The following is a 22,314-nucleotide window of genomic DNA, read 5'->3' on the forward strand; positions in this document are numbered from 1 at the left end:
CAGTGCCTCCTGAAGGTTAAGGACATAGTCCCGTATACTGTCCTGCACCCTTTGTTTGCACCCAAAGAACCTCATTTTTACTTCTGCTGCAGTGCTGGTGTCAAAGGTGCCCCTCAGCTTAGCACAAATTTGATTAACAGTCACTTTATCAGTGTCCTGCCAGGACTTTACTTCTCTTTGAGCCACACCAGTTAACTGTCCAATGAGAATGCTTACTTTTTGGCTTTCAGAAAGGGGCTACACGTCAAACAAACTACACAGTCTCGCCTTGAAATCTCTCAGGGTATGTGTTATGAATGGGTCATGGAGGAGGATGGCAGGAACAGGCTAAGCCACCAGGAAACTAGAGAGGTTGGTAACTCAGCAGATTGCAGATCCCTGATCCTAACAACACATCTAACAGTAGCCGTGGAGCTTTCCTATGATGCCCTAGATGCCTCGGCACAGCTAAGAACTAACTAAGCCTAAAGCCAGAAAGGTGAAATCTAAACTGCCCCAGAGCAGATCCCCAAAGGAATAGACAGCCCCCAAACATATATTGTCGGTGAGACAAGATGAGACACAAACATAGGCGGAAAATAGACTGAGCAAATGATGGGGCCCAAACTGTCTGGATAGGACAGGACAGAAAAGATACTGTCTGCAATTATGCAAAAAACCCTAAAAAATCCAACAAATCCGATATACAAAAAACCTGAGGCCATACAACCTCACCCCCGCTAGATCAGCACTCTGGTGTGAACTGGAAGCAAAGCAACAGATACAGTTAGGTCCATATATATTTGGACAGAGACAACATTTTTCTAATTTTGGTTCTAGACAGTACAACAATGAATTTTAAACAAAATAATTCAGATGCAGTTGAAGTTCAGACTTTCAGCTTTCATTTGAGGGTATCCACATTAAAATTGGATGAAGGGTTTAGGAGTTTCTGCTCCTTAACATGTGCCACCCTGTTTTTAAAGGGACCAAAAGTCATCAAAGTGGCAGAACTAGCCCTATTGTTTAGCGCTAATGAGACCCAATCATTCTGATCAGCAGATATAAAACGTCTCAAATAGGACTCCAAAGGCTGGTTTGTTCTCTCAGTCTGCCCATTGGTCTGAGGATGAAATGCAGAGGAGAAAGACAACTGAATTCCCAGTTTGGAACAGAAATCTCTACAAAATCTGGAAACAAACTGGACTCCTCTGTCCTACGCAATGTTCTCAGGAATCCCGTGCAAATGAACCACTTGTTGTAAAAACAAGTGCACCAACTCAGAAGAAGATGGCAACTTTGGGAGTGGTACAAGATGGACTATCTTAGAAAATCTATCACAGATCACCCAAATAACAGTCATTCTCTGAGAGACAGGGAGATCAGAAATAAAATCCATTGAGATATGGGTCCATGACCTCCTGGGCACTGGCAGGGGCATCAACAAACCACTAGCACGAGAACAGGGCTTGGACCGAGAACAAGTCCCACAGGACTGCACAAAATTCCTGACATCACGAGATAAGGCGGGCCACCAAAAAGACCCACTCACCAAATCTCTGGTACCAAAGATACCTGGATGACCAGTAAACGCGGAGCAATGAATTTCAGACATTACTCTTTTCCTCCACTGGTCAGGGACATACAATTTCCCCATAGGGCATCGTTCAGGTTTATCCTCCTGAAATTCCTCCAGGGCACGTCTCAAATCGAGAGAGATGGCGGAAAGAACTACACCCTCATTTAGAATGGTAGTAGGCTCGGTCACATCAAGAGAATCTGCAAAGAAACTCCTAGAAAGGGCGTCCGCCTTAACATTCTTAGTGCCCGGAAGAAAGGAGACCACAAAATTAAAATGCGTGAAAAACAAGGCCCACCTAGCCTGCCTAGGATTCAAGCGCTTGGCTGATTCAAGATAAATCAAATTCTTGTGATCGGTGAGGACCACAACTTGATGTCTAGCTCCCTCCAACCAATGTCTCCACTCTTCAAATGCCCACTTCATGGCCAACAATTCCAGATTCCCCACGTCATAGTTACATTCAGATGGAGAAAATTTTCGAGAAAAGAAGGCACAGGGATTCATCTTAGAGGTTACTGGATCTCTTTGAGACAAAATGGCTCCTGCACCAATCTCAGAAGCATCTATCTCCACCTGAAATGGGAGTGAAACATCAGGTTGCCGTAGAACCGGAGCAGAAGTTAATCTCTGCTAAAGCTCGTGAAATGCCGAGACTGCCTCTGGAGACCAATTCACCATATCAGCGCCCTTTTTGGTCAAATCCGTCAGAGGTTTAACAATACCAGAAAAATTACTTATAAATTTATGGTAGAAATTAGCAAAACCCAAAAACTTCTGAAGAGCCTTCAGAGAAATGGGCTGAACCCAATCATAAATGGCCTGTACCTTGTCCGGGTCCATTTCAATAGCAGATGGGGACAAAATGAATCCCAAAAACGAAATCCTCTGTACACCAAAAAGACATTTTGATCCCTTAACATACAGAGTATTTTCCCTCAAAATCTGGAACACAGTTCGGACATGTTCCACATGAGAATCCCAATCACTAGAAAAAAATCAAAATATCATCCAGATAAGTGATCAAAAACTTATCCACAAGGTCCCTGAAAATATTGTGCATAAAAGATTGGAAGATGGAAGGGGCATTAGTGAGCCCAAAAGGCATCACCAGGTACTCAAAATGTCCCTCCAGAGTATTAAACGCCATCTTCCATTCATTCCCGTGCTTGATGCGAATAAGATTATACGCCCCCTGAGGTCAAGTTTGGTAAACCAACAAGCACATTTAACTCTGGAAAATAAATCAGGGGTAATGGGCACTGATATTTAACAGTGATTTTGTTAAGGGAACGATAGTCAATACATGGCCTTAATGAGCCATTTTTTTAGCCACAAGAAAAAACAGCACCCAAAGGCGAAGAGGGTGGTCTGATATGACCCTTCTCCAATGATTCTTTGATGTAAGATCGCATAGCATCATGTTCAGGTACCGATAAGTTGAAAAGCCGACCCTTGGGAAATTTACACCCGGGCATTAACTCAATTGCGCAGTCATAACTCCTATGAGGAGGCAAAGACGCGGACTTACTCTCACTAAATACATCAGAAAGATCAGCCAAATAGTCAGGAACATCATGAGACTGGGGAGAGGTGGAGAAAACAGGAGTGTCACTAAGAACACATTGACAATCCCAACTCACCACAGACACAGATTTCCAATCCAAAACAGGATTATGGGCTTGCAACCAAGGAAAACCCAGTACAATAATATCATGTAAATTGTGCAACACCAAAAATTCACATTTCTCTTGATGGTCCGGGGCGACCCGCATTATCACCTAGGTTCAAAACAGGGGTTTATTCTCCACCAAAGGAGTAGCATCAATCCCCCTCAAGGGAATAGGGGTCCGCAGGGGCACCATGGGAAAACCACAATGTTTGGCAAAGTCAAGATCCATCAGATTTAAAGCTGCTCCTGAATCAACAAAGGCCTTAGCAGAAAATGTAAACAAGGAGCAGATCAAGGTAACCGCCAACAGGAACTTAGGCTGTACACTGCCCACCGCAAATGCTTGAGCAAAACGTTTCTCTCGTTTAGGGCAGACAGAACTAACATGAGCGGCGTCCCCACAAAAGAAGCATAACTTATTACGCCTTCTAAACTCTTGACGTTGCGCCCTAGACAAAACCCTATCACATTGCATGGGTTCAGAAGTTTGTTCAAAAGGCAGCACTGCCTCTCGCATAAATTTACGTTCACGTAAACGTCAATCAATTTGAATGGCTATTGACATGGAGTCGTTAAGATCAGAGGGGACAGGAAATCCCACCATAACATCTTTTACGGTTTCTGCCAGACCTTTCCGAAAGAGAGCTGCTAGGGCATCATCATTCCATTTAGTAAGGACCGCCCACTTTCGGAACTTCTGGCAATATAACTCTGCAGCATCCTGATCCTGGTTCAATGCCAATAAGGTTTTCTCAGCTTGATCAATAGCATTAGGTTCATCATACAACAACCCCAGGGACTGAAAAAACGCATCTACATTAGCCAGAATAAGATCTCCAGGTGTCAGAGAAAAAGCCCAATCCTGGGGATCGCCACACAGCAGGGAGATGACAATTTTAACCTGCTGCACTGTGCTCCCCGATAAGTTAGGTTTCAAAGCAGGAAATAGTTTACAGTTAGGCTATGTGCACACGTAGCAGAACTCTCGCGGAAGTTACCGCGAGAATTCTGGAATTCCATTCTGCGGGAAAATCGCATTTTAAATTCCCTCCATCTTCCTGCGGAAAAAATAGCGATTTGCAAGCGTAATTAGCTTGAAGAATGCTAGCATTTTCCAAGCGATCTATAGCATCGCTTGGAGAACTGATTGACAGGTTGGTCACACTCGTCAAACAGTGTTTGACGAGTGTGACCAACTTTTTACTATTGAGGCTGCCTATACAGCATCAGTAGTAAAAGATCTAATGTTAAAAATAACAGACATTTTATATCTTATATATTTAAACATATTTTAAATACATTTTCTATTGTTATTTTTAGATGTTTATGCACTTATTTGCATATAGCTTTTGGCTATTTTAGACAATTAATTGGTTTTCATCGGAATGCAGGAATCTGTAATTTTAACAGATTTATAAGTATGCATATTAATTTATTTTATTGAAACTATTTGCACCTGTTAAACATCCATGATGGTCAATGCGCCCTGTGTTATTGTAATTGTTATTGTCTATTTTGAGTTTATCCCTTATAATTTTTGGGTGCCTGCATGTATACAAAAATATATGCATATATATGTGTTTATAGGGAGGTTTCTCATGCATCTTGTGTATTCTTAATTACACCTTGTTTTTAACTGTTTTTATTGAGTATTTATAATAAAGTATTTTATCTAGTTAAGTAATATATTACTATAACTTGCAAATTCCCAGCCACTTCCAATCTTAGTGTTATGTTAGAAAATGGCTGGTTTGCTCTATTTCTGTGGTGTTAGTTTCACTGAGGCAGGGCAAGGGTTAATGTGGCAGTCACCAAGGGTATTTATAGGCGTCATTTCAGGATTACAGGCACCCTGATGAAGAAGGCAGATTGGACCTTTGAAATGCGTCACGCGCCACAGGTTCTTTGGGTGGCTGTTTCTAAGCGGGTATCCAGGGACGCTTTCGGCCAGAGTTTTCCCTGTTCTTACCTCGCACTTTTTAATCTCCCGCCCCCCTTCTTCTCTGTGATAGCCAGCGTCACTCGGCAGTTCGCTCACTGTGCTGCGTCTCATTGCGGCCTCATTGCCTTGGAGCGCTTCAGGCCACTGCTAGCGGCTGTCACCCGCTTCAGCTTTTACAAGCTGTCATTTGTACTGATAAGGAGCACGTCTGTCTCATTTACTCCTTGCAGCGAGACACTTGCAGAGTATCTTCTTATAACCGTCCAAGATCAGCAGTCTCGGCAGCCAATTTGTAACACATTTATTCATCTGTCTCCTATTGGTGAGTGACTCATTATAAATGTATGTTAATATATTTTTATATATATATATTTTTTATCTATGCATCCTTTATGTATTCAAACATACATTTTTCATTATCAATCCTTTTAATTATCTAGGGTCTAATATCTGGTTAATTATTTCTGAGTGGGTTGCTATTTTGGCTTGTTTTCATTATTTTATTATTGTTTATTTTCCTGAGTCCTATAGCGCAGGTTAATTTGTACATTTTCATTATTTCATTTTAGTTTGGGCTGGCACCGACCCTCTTTTGACCTTAGCAGCTGAGGACGTAGCTCTTTATTGTCGGGTAAGCGCTTGTGTGATTGTTTGTTTTTTTCATAATATGATCAGTGCCTCCACATGCTGCAGTCCATCTGTTTGCTGGACATAGGACAACGGTCGGCTATGTGCCCCGGATCGTGACATCTCCAACAAATTAAGTCCTTACCAACGGCCTTTGGCAACCCCTCAACAACTCTTGTGACCTTGGATTTCCCCCTGTTGTGGTTCCACTACCCTTCTTTTTAGAGTCTAGCTCCTTCTGGGTACCCCAGTTTGAGAAAGCAACACTACCTGGTTTCCATAGGGACTTCTCAACCATCTGGTACCTTTCCACTAGGTCAAACCAGGTCATCCGCATTCTGCTAGTCTCTCTGAGCAACCCATGTCTGCACTGGCCTAGGATGGAAGTGGATAAATCTTTCCATAACAACTCACTCTTCTATCTGAGCTCGGGTAGAGGACTCTGGCTCCAACCACTTCTGTACCAGATGTAGTAGGTGGAACATTTGGGAGCGAGAGAGTTAGGAACAGCAATATATGCCCAGTGGTGGACCCTTTGAGCACTAACAGACAGCGTCACTCCTGAGCCAGTGTATCAGTTTTTAATTTGGCATACTCCAGAGCATCCTGTAAGGTCAGGTCATAATAAGTCTCTTGGGGCTCGACAGTTTGATAGGGGTCCAGCACCTCAGCCTACTGCTCCGGCAACAGCTTCTCCCACTCTGCTACTCTTTCAAACACAGTATAAAATGCCTCAACATGAACACCTAGGGTTAAATTTTGCATGGCTCATCTTACTGCCTTCCCGGACACATAATACATTACCTGGACTTGGTGGAGGGGCGGTTTCTCTGCTGCATATATCCCTCACCAATAGTTCTATCTGCTGTTGGATCTGTTGCATCAGGAGTTAGAAAGCAGAGGGTGGTTAAAAATGGTATATTCTCTAACTGGGTCACTGTGACCAGTGGGTTACCGCAGGGGTCGGTGTTGGGACCTATTCTCTTCAACATGTTTATTAACAATCTGGTAGAAGGTTTACACAGTAAAATATCAATATTTGCAGATGATACAAAGCTATGCAAAGCAGTCAATACAAAAGAAGATAGTATTCTGCTACACATGGATCTGGATAAGTTGGAAACTTGGGCCGAAAGGTGGCAGATGCGGTTTAACATTGATAAATGTAAGGTTATACACATGGGAAGAAGGAATCAATATCACAATTACACATAGAACGGGAAACCACTGGGTAAATCTGACATGGAGAAGGACTTGGGGATCTCATCCCATCCCATCTCTCGACCAAAACTGTGCCGCTAACTATAGACCTGTCTCTAATCTTCCCTTCATCTCTAAACTCCTGGAACGCCTGGTCCACTCCCGTCTTATCTGCTATCTCTTTGATAACTCTCTTCTCGACCCTCTCCAATCCGGTTTCCGCTCTTTACACTCTACTGAAACTGCCCTCACTAAAGTCTCTAATGATCTACAAACAGCTAAATCAAATGGTCATTACTCCATGCTAATTCTCTTGGATCTCTCTGCAGCATTCGACACTGTGGATCATCAGCTCCTCATCACTATGCTCCGTTCCATTGGCCTCAAGGACACCGTTCTCTCCTGGTTCTCCTCCTATCTCTCTGACCGCTCCTTCACTGCATCTTTTGCCGGTTCCTCCTCCTCTCACCTTCCCCTTACTGTTGGGGTTCCTCAAGGATCGGTTCTAGGCCCCCTCCTCTTCTCCCTGTACACTGCCCCTATTGGTCAAACAATCAGTAGATTTCGTTTCCAGTACCATCTCTATGCTGATGACACCCAATTATACGCTTCTTCTCCTGACATCACGCCAGCCTTTCTAGAAAACACCGGCGATCGTCTAAACGCTGTGTCTAACATCATGTCCTCACTATATCTGAAACTGAACCTGTCAAAGACTGAACTCCTGGTGTTTCCTCCTTCTACTAATGTACCTATACCCGACATTGCCATTTCTGTGTGTGGTTCCACTATTACTCCCCAGCAACATGCCCGCTGTCTTGGGGTCATACTTGACTCCGAGCTTTCCTTTGCCCCCCACATCCATCACTGGCTCGCTCTTGTCATCTGCACCTCAAAAACATTTCTAGAATTCGACCTTTTCTTACTTTTTACTCTGCAAAAACTCTTACTATTTCTCTTATTCATTCTCGACTCGACTATTGTAACTCTCTTCTAATCGGTCTCCCTCTTACCAAACTCTCCCCTCCCCAATCTGTCTTGAATGCTGCAGCCAGGATCATATTCCTCACCAATCGTTACACCGATGCCTCTCCCTTGTGCCAGTCATTACACTGGCTACCCATCCACTCCAGAATTCAGTATAAACTTATTACCCTCACCCACAAAGCCCTCCATGGCTCAGCACCACCCTACATCTCCTCCCTTGTTTCAGTATTCCACCCTACCCGCGCTCTCCGTTCTGCTGATGACCTGAGGTTAGCATCCTCAATAATCAGAACCTCCCACTCCCGTCTCCAAGACTTTACACATGCTGCGCCAATTCTTTGCAATGCACTTCCCAGGTCAATACGATTAGTCCCCAATCCCCACAATTTTAAGAGTGCCCTGAAAACGCATTTTTTCAAACTGGCCTATCGCCTCAACACATTAACCTAATCTATCCCTGTGTGGCACAGCCAAAAGTTTTACCATAACCAGGTTCCCCGCATCATGTTCCCACATGCTTTATGCATCCATTAGCCCTCTATGTCTGTACTGTTACACACTTAACATTATGGCTGGTCCATACAATCAGGGCAACTGTTACCACCCACCTTTCCTGTCTACCTCTTTCCTCGTAGACTGTAAGCTTGCGAGCAGGGCCCTCATTCCTCTTGGTATTTGTTATAATCTATGTAATTATTGTTATGCTGTAATGTCTATTGTCTGTACAAATCCCCTCTGTAATGTAAAGTGCTGCGGAATATGTCGGCGCTATAGAAATAAAATTTGTTATTATTATTATTATTATTTAATGATAAACTTACCTGGAGCAGCCAGTGCAAGGCAGTGGCTGCCAATGCAAACAGGATCATGGGGTGCATTAAGAGGTTTGGATACACATGATGAGACCATTATACTACCTCTGTACAAATTCCTGGTTAGACACACATGGAGTACTGTGTACAGTTTTTGGGCACCGGTGTTCAGGAAGGATATAATGGAACTAGAGCGAGTACAAAGGAGGGCAACAAAATTAATAAAGGGGATGAGGGAACTACAATACCCAGAGAGACTAGAAAAACTAGGATTAGTTAGTCTAGAAAAAAGACAACCGAGGGGCGATCTAATAACCATGTATAAGTATACAAGGGGACAATACAAATATTTCTCCGAGGATCTGTTTATACCCAGGAAGATGACAGTCACATGGGGGGGGCATACTCTGCATCTGGAGGAAAGAAGGTTTTTCCACCAACATAGAAGAGGATTCTTTACTGTTAGGGCAGTGAGAATCTGAAATTCCTTGCCTGAGGATGTGGTGATGGCGAACTCAGTCGAAGGGTTCAAGAGAGGCAAGGATGTCTTCCTGTAGCATAACGATATATTTTACAGCGATTAGGTTCTTTAATAGGACGTAGATCTGGGTATTTATTCTGACGGAATATAGGCTGAACTGGATGGACAATTGTCTTTTTACGGCCTTGCTAACTATGTTACTATGTTAGGAGTTTAATTGTCTCCTGCTGGGTTTGCTGATGCTGCTAGCTTTGGACCAGGTGCTTGATCAGCTCCTTCATTTTGACTGACTGCTGTTCCATCTGTATAACCGCCTTCACTCATGACGTACAATTTGTCCACAGCCATCACACTTCCTTTCTGGGGATCTTGGCCGCACTTCTAACACCAACTGTTGTAGATTGGCTAACTTGGCTGCACATTAATGTAGACACAGGAACGCTGTCTCTCTTTAAATATTCCACTGGTTTATTAAAGGTACTGCATAATCCAGTGCAGCATTAGCAAAACAAACACAGCCTTTTTGGCCTAAGAAAAAAACAAAAACATAATTTATGGTACAATCCCTGTTGCTGCGTGGATCCGCCCACTCAGGAACAAACAACAAAAGGTCCAGCTTTTATTATCATGAAAACACAGCTCTGAAACTTGCATCTCCAGAAACACTCATTATTGAATGAGCCACAAGGCTATGTATTTATCCTCTGTATCTTAGCAGTTTCAAGAGTGCTACATCCATCTCTAAGGCTGGTTTCACACTAGCGTTTTTTAGCGCTGCGCTTCGTGAGCATCCATGCGCATGCGTCCTGCCCCCCTATCTTTAACACGGGGGCGCATGGTTTAGAGTATGCACGCGTTCGTATACGTTTTTGCGAGCATGCGTTTTTTGTAATGTGCGCCTAGGAGCGCCGGACGCAACCTGTTGCATTTTTGGTCCGTCCGACCTGTCTCAAAAAACACATGCGCACGCTTGCGCACGTAATGCACAAAAAATCTCACATTACAGTCTATGGGAATGCAGGTGTGCGCATAGACATGCGCACGCCTGCGTTTAAAATCGCATGCGTTTTAAGAGTTAACATGGCTAGAAACTGGTTAAAACGCATGCACCTAAAAAAAGCAACCACATACAAAACGCATGATGCGTTTTTGTATGCGATTCTATTGCGCATGAAGCGCAGCGCTAAAAAACGCTAGTGTGAAACTAGCCTAAGACTTTACAATTTTTGACTTTTCAGTCAGTTAAATCTATTTTTTTTTGTCCATTTTGCCTAAGGAAAGCAAGTTTCCTAATAATTCTGCATAACTAGTTAAGGAGTGTTGATATCGTTATGCCACATTCTCCTCATTACACAAATACACATCACGTGATCTACTTCATCAAATAAGCATTCAAGTTTACCTGAACAAGGCTGGGATGGGCTACAGGACAATAGGAAAGCAGTTTTGTTTGAAGGTAAACACTGTTAGAAGAATTATTAAGAAATGGAAGAAACACATGATGATTGTCAATCTTCCTTGGTCTGGGGCTCTATGCAATATCTCGCCTCGTGGAGTAAGGATGATTCTGAGTAAGGTCATGAATCAGCCCAGAACTACACAGGAGGACCTGTTCAATGACCTGAAGAGAGCTGGGACCACAGTCACAAACATGACAGTAACACACTACACCGTCATGGATTAAAATCCTGCAAGGCACGCAAGTCCCCCCTGCTCATGCTAGCACATGTCCAGGCCCATTTGAAGTTCACCAATGACATGGCAGAAGGTTATGTGGTCAGATAAGACTAAAATAGAGCTTTTGGGTGTGAACTCCACTCGCTGTGTGTCGAGGAAGAAGGATGAGTACAACCCCAAGAGCATTGTCCCAACCATGAAGCATGGTGGGGGAAACATCATACTTTGGTGGTGCTTTTCTGAAAAAGGGGACAGAACTACTGCACCGTATTGAAGGGGGATGGACGGGGTTATGTATAGAGATGGGCAGACCCCTGGATGTTCAGGTCTGGCAGGTTCGGCCAAACAGTTAAAAAAAAGTTTGGGTACTAGAACAGTACCTGGAGCCCATTCACTCGAATGTGGGGCCCGAGCTTCCAGTGTTTCCGATGCTGTCATGTGCACGACAGTCCTGCAACACTGCCTCTAATCAGCGATAAAATCATTACCATTGGTCAGAGAGCCACGGTTCCCACGCTGTCAAACTACCTACCTAATAACAGCAAGAGCAGGCGGCGGCTGATGGGAGTATTCATGATGTGGCTCTCCATGTATGTGCTGTAACTGTGATACAGCCGCGATACATGCAGCTGTGGCGCTATCAGCTGATCGGCCAGCGCGATCCAGGAAGGGGGGTTCCCTCTTCAGCTTATTCGGTAAGCGCTATAGCTTGCCAAATAAGAGGGAACCCAAACAAATTCGTTCAACTCTGGATCCACCTCTGTTTCGTCGTGGGGACAAGGTCCGGTTGTCGTTCAAGCATTTTCTTCTCAAGGTTCCCTTTTATTAACTGGGTCTTCACTTCATCGGTCCCTTCAAGGTTATAAAACAGATTAATCTGGTGGTCTACAAGATCAAACTCCCTGCCCCTTAACGGATCCCTAATTCCTTTCATGTATCTCTCCTCAAGCTTTAGTATCACTCCTGCTCCAGTCAGCATTGAAGACGTTTTCGAGGTAGAGAGCATTCTGATCACCAAGAGGGTAAGAGGGAAAAACTTTTTTTCTGGTGGATTAGAAGGAGTTTGGTTCTGAGGAAAGGTCCATGGAGAATGTCCATGTTCCTCTCCTCCTCTAGAGATTTCTTGCGGGCTTGAAGAAGGGGGGCCGTAAAGAAGGGGGGTACTGTAGCACTGGCATCCCTGCATGCTTCACCTCTTCCCTAGCAGGGACGTCAGTTTTATCACCGCTGCGGCCCCCATCCCACACTTTCTCCTTCCTCCATGCCTGCTGCTGCCCGGGGGTGCGCAGACAGTGCACAGATCCCCAGAGCACTGTGCTTAGGGCATGTGCTCCCTCTTTCTTAAAGGGGCCACACACGCTATCCCAAAGTGTTCGCAGCCAATAGCTGGGTAACACCTTCTATTTAAGGCACCTCCTCCAGCATGGAGGTCCTTGTGCAATGTGGTTAGTTAACCCTTAGCGAGCTTGCTAGTTGTCAGGTCAGAACCAGAAAAATTATGTAAGGTCGAGGCACCACTAAAAACCCCCCCCCAAAAATGGACCCCTAAAATATAACTTTTAATTGAAAGTATAAACAAATGAACTTGTGTGTTCATGTTAAGTGGTATCAATATCAGTACTAAAAACAAATTTCCATAAAAGGTCAACAGTGAAGGGACAATTAATCACTCAATATATGGACTGGTGCACCATAAAATACCCTTATCAATATCCTGCCTACCAGTGGAGGTTGGCACCTAATGTTTCCATGGTATGTCACCCCCACTCTTGGCACTTTAGTACACCCTTATCATAAAGTGTAGAGCACATAAAATCCCAATAGTTATTGTGGATATGTGTAAAAAATTGTGCAGGTAACGTGAAAAGAAAAATCACCAACGGACAAAAAACAAAATAGACCTAATACTGCACCTGTTGGATATTATTTACCAATATAGACAAGTTATGGTGCCACCTCATGCTTTATAATAGAGAGTGGTGCCAAACAATGTAATCCCTTGTCTATTGAAAAATAACAATAACAGGTCGAGTGTGTCAATCACTGCACAACATAGTGAAGCAATATCAGGGACAACAAAAAAAGAGATCATAAAGCAATATAATATAAATATAATACAATAGTTATTGTCATAACTCTCAAACAGTGCCAAAGAGAGGCAAGATATAGATCAAACGGTGACAGGACAATTGTGTACAAGATAATTGTGTACGGACTATCGTGTACAGACAATTGTGTACAGGCCAATTGTGTACAATGACAATTGTGTACAAGGCAATTGTGTACAAGGCGATTGTGTACAAGGCAATTGTGTACAAGGCAATTGTGTACGGACAATTGTGTACAAGGCAATTGTGTACGGGCAATTGTGTACAGGGCAATTGTGTACAAGGCAATTGTGTACGGACAATTGTGTACAAGGCAATTGTGTACGGACAATTGTGTACAGGGCAATTGTGTACGGGCAATTGTGTACGGACAATTGTGTACAAGGCAATTGTGTACGGACAATTGTGTACAAGGCAATTGTGTACGGACAATTGTGTACAGGGCAATTGTGTACGGGCAATTGTGTACGGACAATTGTGTACAAGGCAATTGTGTACGGACAATTGTGTACAAGGCAATTGTGTACAAGGCAATTGTGTACGGGCAATTGTGTACAAGGTCATGGAACCGTGTACAAGAGGCAATTGTGTACGGACAATTGTGTACAAGGCAATTATTTGTGTACAGGCCACTTGTACAGGCCACTTTCACACTGATGCTTACTTTCGGTTTCAGTGCTCACCCCTTGCAACTTTCACCATGACTTTTACTTGTTGTGTACAGGCCACTTGTACAGGCCACTTTCACAATGACGCTTACTTTCACTTTCATTACTCACCCCTTGCAACTTTCACCATGACTTTTACTATGAGCAAGTCTGAAAAAGACAAAGATAATTGTACAGGCCACTTTCACACTGACGCTTACTTTCGGTTTCATTACTCACCCCTTGCAACTTTCACCATGACTTTTACTATGAGCAAGTCTGAAAAAGACAAAGATGTCCTTAGGCTTGGGGGACACGAGTATATCCTGCACAGGACACGTGATGACAGCATCAAAGAATGGCGGTGCAGGCAAGTCAACAAATTCAAGTGTCCCGCACGCATGCACACATCTGGAGCCGCGATTGTTAAACAGCCGACTGAGCACAGTCACTCTGCAGATCCAGTTCAAGCTGAAGCCAGAGCTACAATGGCTGCTCTGAGGCAAGAAGCAATCAGCTCTCAAGCATCTACTAGAAGCATTGTTGGACAGGTTCTTCGAGACAGGTCTGATGACGTGTTGTCTCGAATGCCCAAGCGAAGTGACGTTGAGCGAAATACACGTCGGGTCAGGCAGCGAGCAAACACCATGCTGGCTCCTCCTCAAAGCATCAATTTTGCTATCCCCCAGGAATACAGCGACATCATTTTATATGACTCTGCAAGAGATGACCCCCAAAGGATTCTTGTCATTGGTAGCAATGAACTGTTGCCTTATTTCGAAAGAGGAGACACATGGTTTGGCGATGGAACGTTCAAGGTGGTGCCAACCATGTTCTTTCAGCTGTATTCTCTCCATGCAAAAGTCGGCAACTCCTATCCTCCCCTGATCTACTGCCTGCTGCCAAACAAGACTGGTCCAACCTATCGTCGAATGATCACGGCGCTCAAAGGGTTGATGCCAGGTGCAAATCCCCAGAAAATTCTTCTTGACTTTGAGATGGCAGCAATGTCAGCTTTCCAAGATGAGTTTCCAGCTGCAGCGATTTCTGGCTGCTTCTTTCATCTGAGCCAGTCCATTATTCGAAAGGTCAATGAGCTGGGCCTAAAGGCTGAATTTGAGGCTGAGGATGGAGAGTTCAATCTCAAGGTAAAATCTTTGGCCTCCTTGGCGTTTGTCCCACCAGCCGAAGTAAGTGCAAGGTATGACGAACTAGCCCAAATCTTCCCTGATGATGATGCTACCAATCAGCTCCTCTCCTACTTTGAGCATACCTACGTTAGGGGGCCAGGAGTAGATGGACGCTTTCGAAACGCAAGGTTTACTCCAGAGGTCTGGAATCATTATGCTGACGCTTTGGCCTCTGCCCCCAAGACCACGAATTGCTGAGAGGGGTTTCATAACGCCTTACAAGCACTCTTTCTTTGTGCTCATCCTACCGTGTGGAAACTGTTCAACGGACTCATTAGTGACATGGCAATTCATAGACTTACAGCCCAGAATGCTGAGGTACTGAATGTTGAGCATCCACGAAGCAAGTATGTCCAGCTAGCTGAACGACTGCGTGTGAAAGTGGCTGATTATCACAATCAAGGAGACAAGCTGCGGTATCTACGAGCGATCAGCAACATGCAGGCACGATAGACAAGACCAGCAATATTTGTAGAATAAGAATAGAAGAAGCTTTGAAACTGTTATTCAATAAGCAATCTTACGTTAAAATCAATGATGAATATAGTATTTTCTTTTTTTGGACGTTTAATTTTTTGTTTTCCCTATACTTGTCTGTAAATAATCGTCCGTACACAATTGTCTGTACACAATTGTCCTTGTACACAATTGCCCTGTACACAATTGTCCGTACACAATTGTCCTTGGACACAATTGCCCTGTACACAATTGTCCTTGTACACAATTGTCCTTGTACACAATTGCCCTGTACACAATTGTCTGTACACAATTGTCCTTGTACACAATTGCCCTGTACACAATTGTCCTTGTACACAATTGTCCTTGGACACAATTGGCCTGTACACAATTTTCTGTACACAATTGTCCGTACACAATTATCTTGTACACAATTGTCATGGAACCAGATCAAACACATAACCATCCGGCAATGTACTCATCTGAGATGCTCAGCCAGACTCAGTGAAGGTCAAATACATGATCCTGGTTACATACAGTCATGGCCAAAAGTATTGACACCCCTGCAATTCTGTCAGATAATATTCAGTTTCTTCCTGAAAATGATTGCAAACACAAATTCTTTGGTATTATTATCTTCATTTAATTTGTCTTAAATGAAAAAACACAAAAAGAATTGTCCTAAAGCCAAATTGGATATAATTCCACACCAAGCATAAAAAAAGAGGGTGGACAAAAGTATTGGCACTGTTCGAAAAATCATGTGATGCTTCTCTAATTTGTGTAATTAACAGCACCTGTAACTTACCTGTGGCACCTAACAGGTGTTGGCAATAACTAAATCACACTTGCAGCCAGTTGACATGGATTAAAGTTGACTCAACCTCTGTCCTGTGTCCTTGTGTGTACCACATTGAGCACGGAGAAAAGAAAGAAGACCAAAGAACTGTCTGAGGACTTGAGAAACCAAATTGTGAGGAAGCATGAGCAATCTCAAGGCTACAAGTCCATCTCCAAAGATCTGAATGTTCCTGTGTCTACCGTGCGCAGTGTCATCAAGAAGTTTAAAGCCCATGGCACTGTGGCTAACCTCCCTAGATGTGGCTGGAAAAGAAAAATTGACAAGAGATTTCAACGCAAGATTGTGCGGATGTTGGATAAAGAACCTCGACTAACATCCAAACAAGTTCAAGCTGCCCTGCAGTCCGAGGGTACAACGGTGTCAACCCGTACTATCCGTCGGCATCTGAATGAAAAGGGACTGTATGGTAGGAGACCCAGGAAGACTCCACTTCTTACCCCGAGACATAAAAAAGCCAGGCTGGAGTTTGCCAAAACTTACCTGAAAAAGCCTAAAACATTTTGGAAGAATGTTCTCTGGTCAGATGAGACAAAAGTAGAGCTTTTAGGGCAAAAGCATCAACATAGAGTTTACAGGAGAAAAAAGCGGCATTCAAAGAAAAGTACACGGTCCCTACAGTCAAACATGGCAGAGGTTCCCTGATGTTTTGGGGTTTCTTTGCTGCCTCTGGCACTGGACTGCTTGACCGTGTGCATGGCATTATGAAGTCAGAAGACTACCAACAAATTTTGCAGCATAATTTAGGGCCCAGTGTGAGAAAGCTGGGTCTACCTCAGAGGTCATGGGTCTTCCCAAAACAATAACCCAAAACACACTTCAAAAAGCACTAGAAAATGGTTTGAGAGAAAGCACTGGAGACTTCTAAGGTGGCCAGCAATGAGTCCAGACCTGAATCCCATAGAACACCTGTGGAGAGATCTAAAAATGGCAGTTTGGAGAAGGCACCCTTCAAATATCAGGGACCTGGAGTAGTTTGCCAAAGAAGAATGGTCTAAAATTCCAGCAGAGCATTGTAAGAAACTTATTGATGGTTACCGGAAGCGGTTGGTTGCAGTTATTTTGGCTAAAGGTTGTGCAACGAAGTATTAGGCTGAGGGTGCCAATACTTTTGTCCGGCCCATTTTTGGAGTTTTGTGTGAAATGATCAATGTTTTGCTTTTTGCTTCATTCTCTTTTGTGTTTTTTCATTTAAGACAAATTAAATGAAGATAATAATACCAAAGAATTTGTGTTTGCAATCATTTTCAGGAAGAAACTGAATATTATCTGACAGAATAGCAGGGGTGTCAATACTTTTGGCCATGACTGTATATCAAAAAAGTTCCAAGTACCAAAGTCCTGATGTGTTTCCTCCCAGGGACATTGGGGTTCATCAGGGGTTCGTTGGGACTTTCCTACTTGGGACTTTTGTGATACTTGCTTGTCTATCTCAGTTTCAGCCGGTCCAGTCCACACCTGCCAGTGCTCATTTGTATATCAGCCGGTCCAGTCCGCACCAGCCAGTGCTCATCTGTACATCAGCTGGTCCAATCCACACCTGCCAGTGCTCATTTGTACATCAGCCAGTCCAGTCTGCATCTGCCAGCTCTCGTTTGTACATCAGCCAGTCCCAGTCCGCACCTGCCAGCTCTTCTGTACACCAGTTGGTCCCGTCTGTATCCGTGGTCCCTGTGTTTCTTCAGTGCCTTCCTGCATCTGCTGTCCCTACCTGTGAGCCGTTCCTCCTACCAGTCCCTTGAAGGTCAGCTGCCATGTGTCCATGGTCTGCCCTGGAGTAGCACCTGGTGTTCACTGGGAGCCAATCCTAACCCCACCATCAGGATCTCTAGTGAAGAGTCAGGTGCTCACTTAGTTGCGCCCCTCCAGGCTCTCCTCGGACCACGACACAGTGGTTCCACTATTCCTGTTAAAGAGAGCAGGGTGAGAGTGGGACCCATGGGATTACGATCCTGGGGGACCCGCAGACGACTCTACTTAGAGGAAAAACAACTTTGGAATGTTATTAAAGTAGGAAAAAGTTAATACAAATATTGTATTATCAGAATTTTAATTCCCCCTACAGAATGTTATCCAGTCAAATTTTCGTCAAGTATAATGTTTGTCCCTAAAAAAATAACCAATTCCAAGAAATAATTCCTAAAATGCATGCATTCTGTTGTGGTTGCAGTAGATGACAACAGGCTTAGCACTGTAATAGACACAGTTATAATTATTCCCTTTAGATCAAACAAAAACATGATATAAAAGAACAGATGGTTCTCTCAAATCCTGCTTGCCTTGGAAGACAAAAACAGAATGAATGAGCTCATCTGAAGCTAGTAGAGACACAAGAAGTTTAGATGAGTGTGAAATGTACTTGAGGTTATAAAACGAAAACTTCCCAGGGACAAATATGGTACTCACTTTCCACAGAAAAAAAATTAACTAAATGTAACTTTTATGTGTTTTAGAAAGTGAGAAAATCTTTCTTGCTTTTTCTAGCTTGTGGGAGAGAATTCTCTGTACACTTTTATCTCACACTTCAGATAATACTATGCTAATACAATGGCACACTATGTTCACCAATTTATTTTCTTTAATGTATCAATGAGCACTGTATTAAGAACCAATGTATTTAAGATAAGGCTATTATATGAAAATACCATTTAGTGTATTCATTTTTATCTCTTTAATTTGTGTTCTTTTAGGGTGTTTGCGCATTTTACTGAGGCTTCTTGTGTTATTAGTTGACCTTGTAATGTTTTCCCTTTCATGTTTTTAATATTTATATCCTGTCCTTTCCAGTGTTGATTTTTCTTAATGAAGAGATCGGTTCAGTGCTGTGATGATCACTGATGAGACATCATATGTAGAGATGAGCGAACCTTTCAAGGTTTGGTTTGGAGTCGCTGAACAGACCGCCATTCGCTGATCCTACCCGAACCCCATTAGATTCAATGGGAGGCAAAACCAAATGCATAGACAATACCTTAAGGTGTGACAAAAAGCTTCCCAAACAGTTAAATTAGGGGCAGACATGATGAAAAGTGGCATCAATTGACCCACCGTAGAAATTTGCAAATGGCACAGGAGCATTCAGTCATGGCCCATGCATGATGTATCAGGCTCTGGCCCATCATTTAGAGCTTAGAATTGAAGTTTCAATGAGGACTTGATGGTTAAGGGAGCAGTGTAAGCCTTGTTAGCTGGGAGACCTCATACCTCATGCAACACCTCCATTTTTTTTTTATTCCAGTGTGAGGCAGTGATCAGTGTCACATGTAAGGGTCGCTGTGTCTTCCCCCCAGGATGCGCACGGAGGTGTATTGAGGCCATGGGAGTGCATTGCAGTCACAGACATATCTGTGATTGCAATGCAGAATAAAAGTGAACATAGGTCTTGGACATGCTAATTATCTAGGGCAGATTTCAGAAAGCCTGCTTGGATTTTATTTTTGAAATGGACTACAGGATGGTAGTGGGGCAGTCCGTTTACTCCCCCGACCCGGGTTTTCTATGTGGACCATAGCCACAGATTACAGTTAAAAATCCTGCAGTAAAGGGTTTGGGTATGTCAGGGTCAGTGTCAGTTTGGTGTTTGCAAGAGTGCAGAGCAGAAGGCTCTGCAGAGCTCCACTTGTGTGAGGCAACATAGGCAAGCGGAGCCAAACAGCCAAGGGAGCTGAAAGGCTTGGCAACTACAAGGTACAGGGCGGTGCAATTGCCCATGGCAACAGGTCTTGGAGGTAGATTGTCCTGTGCCCGGCTGCGATCCAGAGGTGGACTGTCTTGTGCCCGGCTGTGAACTGGAGGTGGACTGGTTTGTTTATTGGCTGCAATCTAGAGGATATGTTTACCAGCTGCAATCTGGAGGATATTGTGTGCTGTGTGCATTTGTGAGTTGAGCATTAAAGAGACTTTTGTTGTTGAACTTTCCTGAGTCACTGCCTCATCACTGCACAGTGTGGATACCGCTGCACTACACCAACCACACTCAGATGGCACAAACATCAGCTTCATACAGTACTATTGCTAGTAAAATGTAAGGAAAGTAACACACGTTGACTGATCAATTGACCCACAGTAGAATCTTTTATAATTGCACAGCAGCAGTCAGTCATGACCCATGCATGAAGTACCAGGCTCTGGCCCATCATTTAGAGCTTAGAATTGAAGTTTTAATGAGGACCTGGTGGTTAAGTCTTCTTAGCTGCAAGACTACATATCTCATGCAACAGCTCCAATTTTTTTTTTATTCCATCCACACTCAGATGGCACAAACATCAGTTTCATATAATACTATTGGCAGCAAAATGTAAGGAAAGTAACACAGGTAGTTTACTTAAACTAATTGCAGGCCTACCGGTCTGGGAGCCCTACTTACACAGGCAACCCACCCGATGTAGACCTAACTTGGCATTTCCACATTTTAACCCCTTTCTGACATCGATCTTAATAGTACGCCAATGTTGGAATCCCTCACTTTGATGTGGGCTCCGGCGCTGAGCCCACATCTTTCCCGGTACATGTCAGGTGTTTTGAATGACCGTGAGTGGACTCGCAATCCACCCGTGGCTGTTAACCTGTTAAATGCCGCTGTCAAACTCTAGCATTTAACTCATGCTTCCGGCTAGCAAGCCAGAAATCCCGCCCATCGGTGAACCCATCATGTCATCATGTGTCACCGATGAGTAGGCAATAGGCATAACAACCGGAGGTCTCCAGCAGACCTCTATGGTAGTCACTGCAGGATTGCTATGAGCATCGCCTGGTGGTCGGTGCCATAGCAAGTGAGCAATTCTGCTACATACAGGCGATCTCATCATCATCTGTATGTAGCAGAGCCGATCGGATTATGGCAGCTTCTAGTCTCTCGACTATTGAAGCATGCAAAAGTAAAACAAAAAATGTTTTTAAAAATATTAAAAAATATAAAAGTTCAAAACACTCCACTTTTGCCTCATTCAAAATAAAACAATAAAAAAAACATACATATATTTGGTATTACCGCTTTCAGAATCTCCCAATCTATCAATATAAAAAAGAATTAACCCGATTGCTAAACGGCGTAAAGCGAAAAGTCAAAACGCCACAATTAGTTTTTTTGGTTGCCACAACATTACATTAAAATGCAATAACGGGCGATGAAAAGATCCTGTCTACAACAAAATGGTATCAATAAAAACGTCAGGTCAGCACGCAAAAGATAAGCCCTCAGCAAACCGAGATCACAAAAAATGGTCTCGGAAAATGGAGCAATTTTTTTTTTAGCAAACTTTGGATCTTTTTCACAACTTAAATGAAAAAGAACCTAGACATGTTTTGTGTCTATGACCTGGAGAATCATAATGGCATGTTGGTTTTAGCATTTGGTGAACATGGTAAAAAAAATAAAAATAAATCGTTGTGGAATTGCACTTTTTTGCAATTTCACCGCACTTGGAATTTTTTTTTCCCACTTTTGAGTACATGATATGGTAAAACCAATGGTGTCATTCAAAAGTACAACTTGTCCCTCAATAAAACAAGCTCTCACATGGTCATATTGACAGAAAAATAAAAAAGTTATGGCTCTGGGAAGAAGGGGAGCAAAAAATAGAAATGCAAAAATGAAAATGGGGTTAAATCAAATTTATAGAGAAATACCATCTAAATAGATAGCTGCACTGTTTCTGGGTTTCATTAAGCACATTGAACAAGGGGAGAAAAAGGAAGTGAACCCTTAAAGGGAAGGTGCCGTGTTTTTTCATAATTGAATGTAAAAAAGAAAATAGTTTAAAAAGATATTGTCCCCTAAGCTTGACTCAGTGGTGTGTATGGATTTTTTTTTTCTGTAGTAATGCAGCCACTGGGGGCTGCCATCTTACCTCTCTGGCTGCTGAACGACACTTTCCATGCTCATTTACGGCAGTCCCTGGACATAAGACATAATGGTCGGCTCCCGACCCCTATCTCTATCATTGCAGCTGCATCAGGAGGGAACTGGCCACGCCTCTGTGGGCAGCTCAATTCACAGCTGTAGGTGTGGCCAGGCGCCATCTTATTAGAGCCCAGTGCTTTCCTGTTAGCTCCAGTTAAACTCTATTGCAAGCCCTGGATGCTGTACTGTTCCAGCA

General features: G+C 43.3%; 1 long non-coding RNA gene across 1 annotated transcript in view; it reads left to right on the forward strand.

Moving 5' to 3' along the window:
• Nucleotides 1-5,137: 5,137 nt before the first annotated feature.
• LOC141092754 (uncharacterized) overlaps nt 5,138-22,314 on the forward strand; it is a 201,789-nt gene continuing 184,612 nt past the window's right edge. Inside the window, exons 1-2 of the long non-coding RNA XR_012232895.1 lie at nt 5,138-5,494; nt 5,742-5,803. This is a non-coding gene — a long non-coding RNA (uncharacterized lncRNA). The remainder of the gene's footprint in view (nt 5,495-5,741; nt 5,804-22,314) is intronic.

Source organism: Dendrobates tinctorius, unplaced genomic scaffold, assembly GCF_039654945.1.
Source record: "Dendrobates tinctorius isolate UK_male_01 unplaced genomic scaffold, ASM3965494v1 ptg000060l, whole genome shotgun sequence".
NCBI classification, from domain to species: domain Eukaryota; kingdom Metazoa; phylum Chordata; class Amphibia; order Anura; family Dendrobatidae; genus Dendrobates; species Dendrobates tinctorius.